Genomic DNA, 11,937 nt, shown 5'->3' on the forward strand with positions numbered 1-11,937 from the left:
CTATATTGATAATTTATTCCTTGAGATAAAAGCTGAGTGCTTTACTGTTTACTGACAGTGCAATCAGTAACAGATTTTGGCATGGTGGATTTCTGTGAGATTTACTGGACAAGCAAGAAGCAGAAAAGGGATCTGGGTTAATTCCTACACAATTCCTGTGACCACAGGCTCGATGTCCACAATGCTGCCAAAGTTTGTGGGGTCTGAGTGAGGATACAATTAGCAATCCCTAGTCTGGACTGTAGATTAGTATAATACCCTATTATATGTGTATGTGTGTATACAGATACCTTTATATGTATTTTAGCCTGGTAATCAGTCTGTAGGAAAACAGGGTTGGAGGGCAGTTGTCTGCTGTCAAATATACAGCAGAATCACAACAGCTTTAACATGCTACTACTTAAAGGGAGAAAATAGCCTCGTGTGCTGAGATTCTGCAGTAAAATACTGTCCTGGGACAGCTCTTCAGACATTTCTCGTCTGTGAGAGGAGCTGAAACACATCAGATATTTATGTGGACACCTTAAACTCCTCATGGTGCAGATTTCACCAGCACATAAACCCAAGCTGCACATCAAAGTGTGACATGTGTGCTGCTTCAGGTTTATCTGGAGCCGTTTCTGGAAGGATCCAGTGCAGACTCAGTTTGCCAGTTACTCTGGAAAGCTCAGCTACTTATCAGACCTCAGAATTATGTTTTGAACATGTATGTTCTATGTAAACATCCTATTCGTCTGGAGACATAATCACAGATATTATAGAGAAGTGCTAAACTTGTATTTATTTTTGTACCACCTGAAGCTGTCTGGAGTTGCATAAAAGCTATTTAAAACCAAATTACTGCATTTTTAAACTTATAGAGAACTAGAGCTGTGATTTCCCTAGACAGCCACAAACTACATAGATTTCCATTACTTTTTTTTAACCTTCCTTTGGGCCTTTTGTACTACTCCATTTTCGGTGTGTTGATGCTCAGCTTGTTTTAAAAGGCTATGTCCGAATAAATACAAGTTAATAAAGGACAGAGGGTGCACTGGGACTTGCTGGGTCATAGAACCCACTTCCCTGCAACTGCGGGCAGCCAGATCATAGAAACAGATCCGTAAATTGTGCTTGTTTTCAAGGATTTGGCTGTTGTTTTTACCGTGCTACTTGTCTTATGAAGCTGTTAACATTCTTAGAATCTCTACTGCTTGGAACTGTTTCACAATTTCCATTAAGAGCCAGCCAGTTTCTGTACATGAGTCTTTCTTTTTTCCATTTATTTGAAATTATTCTAAAACAAAAGGTTTCCAGCCTTTATTTTAGGAAGATGTGGTTTCTTAAAAAAGTCATCTAAAGTGCAAAACCACCATCCAACTATCTGCTGTGATTAAAAATCACTTCATTTTGTTGATTAGTGACCAAAAAGTCATAATGACCAGTCCTTTGTCAAAAGGGGTTTAGTGTTCTTTCTCACTGGGATAGTTCCTAGGATTTTGTTTGTGAGGTTCAGATGTAGTGGGAAGGTTACCACAGGAAAACATGGATAAGTTGGAACAGGGAAATCAGCCAGAGCACATCTTGCTTTACATCATTCATGTCTTTTTGATATCCTTTTTATATCTTCTAAGTGATTTATAGCCCATACAATATTTTATTCGAGGTTAAATGCAGATTTGGATGCAACATGAGTGATTTCAACTTATTCTTTTAGTCCATAGGAAAAAAAAAAAACCCAAACTCTTAAATAATAATGGAATAAAAATATATGGTGAAACAAGATGAGTTTTATGTCTGGTTAGAAAGTTTATCAGAGTGTTTTTCTTAACTGTTATGTAGCCCTAATAATTGCAACGAAGAAAAGAGGAATATTCCTGTGAAAAGTACTTTCAAGGTTGTAAACCTGCAGGGATTCAATCTTTCAACCTCAAAACTTCCTTACTCTAAAGACATTAACTTTTGAAGAGTTTACTGTATAAGAGAGTTACTGTTTTGACAAAGAACCTTGAAAAACTTGCAAGAATTTCTGATGAAAGCACGTTAAACCATTTGATGTAGATAAATAACACACATGAATATTCATGTTTAAAGTTATTGCAAAAGTTTGATAAGACAGCAGTGAAAACAGATAATTAAATCAAGAGAAGATTAATTTGTCAGAAGAAAAGTAAACTTCAAGATGAAATAATACAATAACTGATAATAACAATAATAATTGGGGAATACTGATAGGATTAATGGCATAAATATTTATTTCTTAATCTCCCAAAGGTGGTTTATTGAGATGTTTGACCACCGTTAAGTTGATCTAAAGTTTCTACCTGCATTTTGCCATCATGGCTATGAAGGTGCTGACTTTGAACAGAAGTAATATCTCTCAAAGTGGAAGATGCATCTTTTGTTGTCATTTTCCCCTAGATTGTGTTGTCATCCTGCCCTCTCCAAAGACACCTCTTTTTTTTACTCATCTTAATTACAGTCTAGATGCAAATTCTGCATAAACTCTCACAGTGAGAATCTCTTCAAGAAAGAAGCACCTTGCTTTTTATGTGTTTGGAATCAAACTGGGACTGTGGGTATTTCATCTGCGTATTTTGAATACAAAACAAAAACATTTTCTCGTTCTCTATCAAGAGGAATTCATGCTGATGAGTAGTGTCTAAAGTAATAATTTCTTCTACTTTCAGTTCATATTCTTATGTCTGTACAATTAGCTTGTTTTATGACGTAACCTTAAAAATTGCTTTTAGAATGTCCAGCCTCCCCCAGATTCAGTGTGTCTTTAGGGAGTAGTGGATGAAGTGGAAAGGGTCAATGGTGCCATTCAAATTCTTCAGTTGGGAAGTTCTACAATGTACTCCATTCCTTTCAGTCTATCTCATCTGCCCTTGCTACATTACAAGCAAATTAAATTTGTAAATAAAAGCACTTTCTGATGAGCAGCACCAATCTAAAGTAATCACTACTGTAATAATAACTTTTTAGAGGGTAAAGAAATCATCAGCTTTAAGCTGATGTTTTTAAATAGTGTGATCCTGGACATTTTTTACGCAAGGAATTTGGAAGGTGAGATGCAGCAGAAGCAGTTAAACCTGACAGGGGGATTAGCATGAATCCAAACCTTTGTATTGAATATTACTGCTTTAAGGGTCAGTTCTGTGCTTGTAAATGCTTTTCCTAACCGGTGAGGAAGAAAAAAATGCAGTGGTATATGTAGTGATCATACACATGGATACTGCCTGAATACACTGCCCTGACAGTTTGGCACATGGCACAAAACACTGAGCTGTGACTTGAAGAGATGTACCTGCTGTAGTTATGCACCGTGTCATGGAGTCTTTTAAGCCATTGAATATCTGACTAAACTTGGTCCTTAAAAATAATTTTCTTTGTTCAATATTTGCATTTGATTCAAACAAGCCATTCCTTATGATTTAGCCTTTTACTGCTTGTCTAAAGAGTTACCCCTAAGCTGGCATAAAAATCAAGCAACTCTCTACGCTCCTCTCTATGGAATATTCAGATTTGAAGGGGGGAGGGAAAAGACAATAAAAGGCCAGGTTTCAAAACTCTGTCATTTCATATAAAACCAGTGACATTTTTCAAATGCGTCTTATTTTGTTTAAAAATGATACCCTCTAATAACATGTTGTTTTAGATTGGATGCAATATCATACAGTGCTATGATTGTTGGGCACAATTCAGTTCTACTGAAGAAATGTGTTCACTGGTATTGCAGTAAGATGGGCTTTATTTCAAAAGCCAGTTTTAAATATCTCAGAGGAAAATCTATTTTCCTTGAAAGTAGAATTGCTCAGCTGTAAGAACAGGTGTAAGAGATATGAGCACATGCACACGTTCTTTCTTTGTGGTAATTAAAACCCCAAAAATTCTGTATTCTTAATTTACCTTTACATAAATTTACAGGTATATTAGTGCATGTAGAAATATATTTATAAAAACTTAATCTGATTGCTTTGTCTAGGTTAATATGCTGATACAATACATTACCTAGCATATGTGTAAAGATTAGATTCTAAAGATCTTTGTTAGATTTTCTAGGACATTTGAAAAATTTTTTAAATTTTCAGTTTAACACCATGAGTTGAACTCAGTCCCTTAACTGAGAAATAACATTTGAGAGCAAAACGTGCCTTCCAGTTTATTATATTACTATGAAGTTGGTAAAATCCTGCATGACAGTGGCATAGTAGTAGATATTTTCTCTTGGAAAAAAAGTTCCTAAATTATTTTGAATGGGTTTTGTGGGTCTGGAATGACCTCAGAGGCCAATTCAAAAGGCCTCTCCATCACAAAGAGCTTGTTTAAATACACTTTCTTTTTTTTTTTTTTTTTTGTACAATGCTGCTGTTATTTACTTCTGCTGGCTCTCAGACTTCCAGTGCTATTTCATATCTCGTTGCAGAAATTCTGCTCTCTGTTTCTAACCTTTTTTTATAATGACAAAGCACAAGATGGTTTTGATGAAGATTCCTGTGTAGATTGATTTCAACAGATATCACGTTTCTTGTACAAAAGGCAACTTAGAAAAATAAGTCATACAGTTCTGTAACTGTACTTATGTAATTATGAACTATATTGATAAAGATTTTTTTCTTCCTTTGGCATTTCTTCAGGTCAGTATCTGAACAGTGAAATTTCTGAAGCAGAATTTCTGAAGCAGAAAACAATAATCTGTCAAGAGCTATTCTGTGCAGTTTTAGCTGCTGCAGTTCTGTACTTTAAACAAGGAAAATAATGTTTTCTGTAGGTATTTTGGGAAGGAAAAGGATGTGAATTAATTTGGTTCACCAAGACTTAATTTTATCATTTACTGCCTTTTTCAGTGAATCATTTGTTGGACAGTTAAAATTACTCTGGTATTTAATGGAATTTAGCACATAGACTGCTTTTGTCCTTGCCATGGCTAAATGAAATTATACTTTCTGCAGTCCAGATTTACTGTTGTTTTTATTAGATATGTGAAATTTGCCAACTGAATTATGAGTGGAGTTTTAACAGACTCCTTCTGAGTGTTTAGAAATAACTTCTGAATTTCAAGTAAAGCACAATATCTTCGTTACTTTCTCTTTGTAACATTTAATTTGGATGTCGCTTTATTTTTTCCCTTGAAGAATAAGGTAAATGAGCTCTGCTTTGTCCATTTCTGTTGGCCCAGGGGGTTGTCGGGGCTGCTGGTGTTTCTCTGTTTAATTCTTGGAGTACAAAGGGTTTGGGACAGGATACAGGGTTTGGGACAGGATCTTACAAGAGGCAGAAGGTCTCTCACTTTCTTCTGTGTGTCTCTGGTTGCCTTGGGAGCATCTTCTTCCTTTTGATGTGGTTTTGTCCTGGAGGGGAACCTTCAGTGTCCCTTGGCCCTGCCAAGATGACACTCTGCTGTGAGACACATGGTTTCTTTGTCAATCACAAAGTCACTCACTAAAACCCTTGTCTGTGACCAGAATCATCCTCTGCTCCCTAAAATATTTTGGCCTGTTTCACTCAGACCCTTTCCCTGTGACATTTTGTCTCAACAGAGAAATATTTTCCTTAAAAGCTTTACCTTGTTGCCAACTCTTTGCTGTAAAAACAAACTGCAGCCCTTTCTTGTGTGATAGGAAATGTCTTCAAGTCAACCTCAATTACAGAACAGCCTTTCCCAAGTGTACCTTACCAAGGATCCCTTCTTATTATTATTATCTTCTGCATTTTTGGTCATTTTAATGGCAAAAGCATCATGCAACACTGGTCATCTCTAACTTAAATCCACTTACCTTCTTTTGGGAACTGCAAATCATTTTTGTAAAATATTAGTAATAACTCTGTGTGCAAAAATAATCAGAGGCAAAAAGCAACTTCAGTTTTTACAAGATTTTTTTAAAAATCATTCTATTGTAACCTACTTTTCTTCTCTCTTTTCACTGGTGAAGTCAGAAAAAATCCCAAAGTCTTGACATAATGAAAAGCCGTATAAAAAAAATAGCTGAACTCTAATGGGAAAATTCAGTTCTTGAAAGACTTTTATATTGTCAATATTTGCTATTTCTTTCAGGGATTAATATATCTGGTTACAAGGATCTTAGATCTTTATTTTTCTGATGTATGATATTGGTTATAACTAGAATTCATTGATTTATAGACTCTGAGTCCCTATGAAGACATTCTTGTGTTTCATTCTCTATTTTAAACACATCAGTCATCCTGCTGTGCCACTTAATCCACTCTTAAAGGTTCAAATATTCAAATTACCTTCTAATTTGTAACCATAAAAAGCATTTTACTGTTTCAGTTACCTGCCCTGGAAAAATTTATCCCAGTATTGGATTATGTGACCTTTAGATTCTATCAGAAATAGTGAGGTGGGTAGTTATTTAATTCAGGCTTTTAGTCCACTCTAGCTCATCGGTCTGTCTGTATTCTTGAACTCCAGTCTTAATGTCGATTGAACCTGGTGTGGTTACTGATTTAACAATGCAAATGTTCAGAAAGAATCTGCACTTAACTGCATCAATAAAATGTTTATAGGAAGATACCACCCAATTTTCTATCCATTTGCCTGGAAATGCAATTGAAGAAAATTATATTTTAAATTAGATGCAAAACTAAGGGAGCTTTTATAATTCAAATGCTAAATACATTCTGAGAAGCAAGAGTGTGCTTGAAGATAGACATATGTTGAGCTGTAATGTTTTCTATCTTTCCCTTCCTCCTAAATCCCAACAGCCCATCTCCCTTCACACATTTTTAGTGAGACCACAGTTCTATTCATAGTGCAAGTGACCCCTGTGCAAGGAATCACAGAACACACTTATCCATCTAACTCAAGTACATGTTCCTACAAATCCTGCTTCCATCTCAGGACTGATTTTTTTTTCCAGTGCTGAAATTCCTCACTGACCCGATCGTGTGGAGCACTGGCCTTGTACTTCTTGAGAGTGACATCAGAAATTATTGCAAAGCTTTTTTCTTCTTTCAAGAAAAGACTAATGAAGCCAGAGATTTACCAGTCTTCTCCCTATGTGCGTGGCTTTAAGTCAGTCATACAGCACAATATATTTTAATCTAATAAAAGTATAATATTTAATGGGCAAAATGCATTAGAAGTGGATTTGGAAATTCAGTAAGTCTTTTAATGTTTACTACAGCTTGGGTTCTGTATTTTTTGTAATTTAGATAAACTTCCTTGGTCTCAGCTCAGTGACACTGAAAACTGTAATATCTATGAATGAAATGAGTTGGAAAATTCAAAACCATTTTTATCTTTTTTTGCTTTTCTGGTTTTTCTTGTTCATCTTGATCTTTACCATGGTGTTTGTCATCTCTCCTGTCTATGAAAGATCTCAGCATTACAATGTACCCTGTTTTCTCCATGTATTTTCCAGCAAAAATTTCCTGTTTTAAGAAATCTAGTATGTGACCAAGATAAAATTATAATGTACTTTTACTTTCAAAAATTTGTCGTCCTTTCTCAAACGATGTACCTTATTTCAACCAAATCTTGTGTTGTCTGCTGTCAGTGACATTTCAGCCCCAGCTTTTCTCAGTAAAAGCCACACAGATGAAGTTTTGCACTATTTCAATTCAAATTTCCTATATTCAGTTTGATTAATTAATGAATGTCTATGTGTAGCAGTGGAGTTGAGCTCAGCTGTGCTGCTTGAAACAGAGTCTGTCCCAAAGTATTAATGTTCTCCATGCAATTTCCCTCACTTTACAAGGGAAAGAAAACCGTGCTCTGCATGTAATGTGGGAAAAGGGCTGTTCCTTGGTGTGGGAATATGCTGTGTAATCGAGTGACTTCAGTTCAAGTGAAATTTTGTGCAGGCTTTCATGAACTATGGATGTGGTTGGAGTATTTCTTTCTAAGAGAACTCATTTTTCTAAATGTTTTCTTGACATTTCTTCTTTCATTCCAAGCTCTGAACTTCTAAAATATAGGTAATATATTGATGATGTGTTGCATATGTTTATCTTTTAATGAGACTAGATACTTTTTCCTTCTCAAAAAAGTCTGTAAATTCAAAAGTTGACCATATGTTTATGTATCAAGACATCAGTATCCTCCTTATATTTTTTGTAACTTTAAACTTTTTATGCTTCCTGATGAAGTTTCTAAATTACCTGTAAACATTACTGTATGTCCTCTCTTTCCTTCTCTTCTCCCACCTTCAAATTAGGTAGTAAATTTTTAATTAAACTTGCCTTGACATTTTAAGGACACTGAATATCTTTGTCATTTACACAACAGATAACAAAGTAATCCAATTTTCTGGCCTCCCACAAATTATCCCTTCAAAGAATACAGCTCCCTCTTCCCATGTTTAAAATAAGCATTACCCTTAGCCTGGCAACCACTGTCAATTACTAATCTTTTATTATTGGCTCCAGGGAAGATTAAAGGAAAAGCTGAAACATAGCTGACAGTTTGGTTATCACATCTGGAGTAAATAAAAAGCATGGCCTGAATCCATCAGGGGAGATTAGGAAAATGTGAGAAAATTACTGATGTCCTTTTACACGTGTAAATTCAAACTCATTCAAAAATTGAGGTCTCTAACTTTTGACAGATCTCTGCTACTGCTGGTTGCACTGAGGAGCAATGCAGGAGATGGCAGAGGTAAAGAGGAAGTGTGTTCTCAGTGACACAAATGCAGGAACGTTGCTTTGCTGTCTCAGGAGAGAGGAGAATGTGCCAACAGTGCATAAACCATTCCAGCTCCCAGCCACACTTGACAGCAGGAATGGTTTGAAAGAACACTTGCTCTCTATCCTGAACAAAACTGACTAATTAAACATTAATAGTTAGCAGTAAGAGGAAAAAATAAACAACTTCCTTGTAGAATCTTGTTAAAAGCTATCGTCTTTCTACAAAGATTGAATAAAATTGCAAAGCTTACTATAAATAGGTAAAATAAAATTATTGTTTCAGAATATGTTGAAGTAAAATTAAATTTCTATAAATTAAATTGTAATTTTTTTTTCAGATTATGGCATAAACAGTATCTGATTTTGTTCTTGATGGGACATTACTCCTGACCTGAACTTCGGTGGCACTGCAGCCCTGGAAATAATCCTTTGGGAGGAATTGTTTCTCTGTAGAGTATGTAATATCTACTCAGGTGCAACAGTGGATTAAAACCTAAATGCCTCCTTTTGGACTTCAGATCTTCTGTCTTATCAAATGGATCTTTTTCTCTTTATTGGATTGAACTGTAGTTTTACCTCCTGCAATATGGATCTAAAACTCCACAGTATTTAATGCTGCTCTTGAATGAGCAAGGTAATACTTTAAAAAAAAGATGAAAAAAATAATAAAAGAGGTTGTAGGAACGTTGGCACCACTGTGATGGAAATATCTTGAGAAACTGAGACATCAGGCAAACCTTAAAGCTTCAAATGACCCTTTTTGCTCCCAGTTCAGGCAATCCATCACCAGTGAAGATCCAGGCATTAAACAAACATTAGTGGAGCGTTAGATTTATAACACCCAAAAGGATGATGCTGTTTTGGGGTTGTAGTCATTGGTGGCTCTTCATCCTGGAGGTGGAGGTGGCAGAGACCAGGTCAGAGAGCTCTTGTGCCTGGGGAGCCAAACCTGAAGCAGAGTCTTCCATCTCTCCCAGCCCTCACTGTGCAGCATCGGTATTTCTGGTGGGGTTTTTTATTGTGAATCGAGACCATTCTGGACCAAAGAATTCTTTGGTCTTTTCACTTCTTTACATGTGTCAGGACCAGTCTGTGGTTTGCAGAGAGGTTTTAACCTCTTGAGTGCCAGGCTGGGCCATTGGAGTGTGTCTGGTGGTTTTTATCAGGGTGAATTATCTGATACCCTTAATTTTCCAGCTTTGTGCAAGCAAGCAGGTAAAGAAAACAGTTCTCTTTCTGTGGCATGTGCATGTGCAGGGAGATATGCATGATTTACAAAGACCTCATGCTGCAAGACAGTCCTGTAATATAGTCTTGTGATATGAATATTAGGATGTGGAAGGGTAGACATTAAATGATGCAGAGACAAACAGAATGCAACATCATGTGTGTTTAATGATCAAATCTTTACAAAGTTTTCAAGCACGTAGCTTACCCATTCATTCCTATTTTCAGTAAAAACAATGAATGCAATTATTTGTATTTCTTTTATGTTCCTGGTTGAAGGTTTCCTTTAGACTCTGTCATATACAAAACCTGTCGCTATTCTTAATTTAATTTGACTTTAATAGGTAAAATGACAGTAACTTTTGTCTTGTTAAATCTCTTAATTTTTTTGGTTTTTAAATAGTAGTTCTTTTGGGACTAAGCAAATACCACATTATGCAAAAATGTTATGAATTAAGGTTTTAAGAATGTGAACTCTCTGCTTCTAAAATAAGGTGGATCATTAGTAAAGGTCTGTTTGGTTTTTGAGGTTGGAAAGTATGAGGCTGTTATTCTGACTGTTGAGAAGTTTGCACATCAGCAGGACACTGTATGAACGAATGAATTCTGTGCTTTTGGGTTTTTGGGATGCTGCCAGGGCTGTGCATATTCTAGGTGAGGTGGGCAGAACCAAAACCACCAAAGGAACACAGATAAATTCAGAATGTCGAGTTACAAAGAAGTTAAAATTAGCTCTTTTTGTGGCACATAGGTTTTATAGGCAGTCGAATAAAATAGTTGATGCGTTTTAGGTAATAATTTTAGGTTATCTCCCCATTTAATATACTTTAAAAGTTTAAATGCCATGATTTCTCATGCTTGTGAAGGGACACACTGGTTCAGTGGTATGCCAGCTTTCCCTCTAAGCATTGGAGCTGCCTGGGAATGAAAACTGAATGGGAGAAACTTTGATCTTTGCAGATTCGGAGTCAAGAAACTCCCCAAATGGATTTAGTCCCTTCATGAAAGCTTTACCTTCCTGACTTTTCTCCAAGAACTTTAAGGAACTCTCACATGATAATAAGACCCAGAGATTACATCTGTCAAAGATAAATGTAGCTCAAAAACCCTGGACAACCTCAGCTCAGAGGTTACTTTAACAGGCTTTAACATCAGAAGTCATTACATTCTAAGCAGTTTCCAAATTCCATGTATTTATTATAAATCAAAGAAAGCTCCAGTGCAGGTGTCAGTGATCCTTAGAATTTTAGTGAATGCCTGTTCTTTGACTGAAACTGTGGGTTTTTTTAAAAAGAAAAAAAATATTTTATTTACTTTCTATTAAGTCTGTAGCTCATGCTTCTTTATTATTTTAGAAACCTCTTTATCTCACAGGGACATAATAAACCCTTAACCCAGCATTCTACTGTTCTTGAAGCTTTCTATTAGAATTGTCTGAATTTCACAGAAAAGTGAAACTGCAAAACTTGCCTTTATTACCTGAAGGTCTCAGGAGGTCCTAAAACAGGAATACTCACTGATGTTTCAGTTTTCTTCATCCTGGCCCTGACATAAAGATGACAGGTACAAGACTTAAAAAGAACTGTACAATGGCGAGCAAAAATAGATGAACTTTGATATTAAGAAGGGACTATTCCTTTAAGGAAACCTGTCAGACAAAAGGATTGAGTAAAAATATTAGGAATGAGACACCCTTTAGTCCTTGCATTTCCAAAACACAATATATGTATCTTTTCAGTCCAGGTTGCTGACAAGGGCTACCAAACTCCCAGAAAACCAGAATTACCCTGCTAATAATCATGTGCCCCTTTTACTTGGCAAACTTAGTTATGCATATTAGCTTTTATATAACTTCCATAGTTAATCTTTTTAAAATCTGAATTTATATTCCCTAACTTTCAATTTCACTATAGTATCATGACCTGTTCTACATTTGGTTATAAAGTTCATATTATTAAAAAGAAAGCATAGTATAATTAGAGGAATAGCTTTCATACTGATAGAAAATCTTGTAAATTTTATGATTCAACAGAAAATCCAAATGGAAAGCTTGCAAATTTTGTAATTTTATCTTCTGGT

Source organism: Pipra filicauda, unplaced genomic scaffold, assembly GCF_003945595.2.
Source record: "Pipra filicauda isolate LSUMZ 115617 unplaced genomic scaffold, ASM394559v2 scaffold274_size1021923_pilon, whole genome shotgun sequence".
Lineage (NCBI taxonomy): Eukaryota > Metazoa > Chordata > Aves > Passeriformes > Pipridae > Pipra > Pipra filicauda.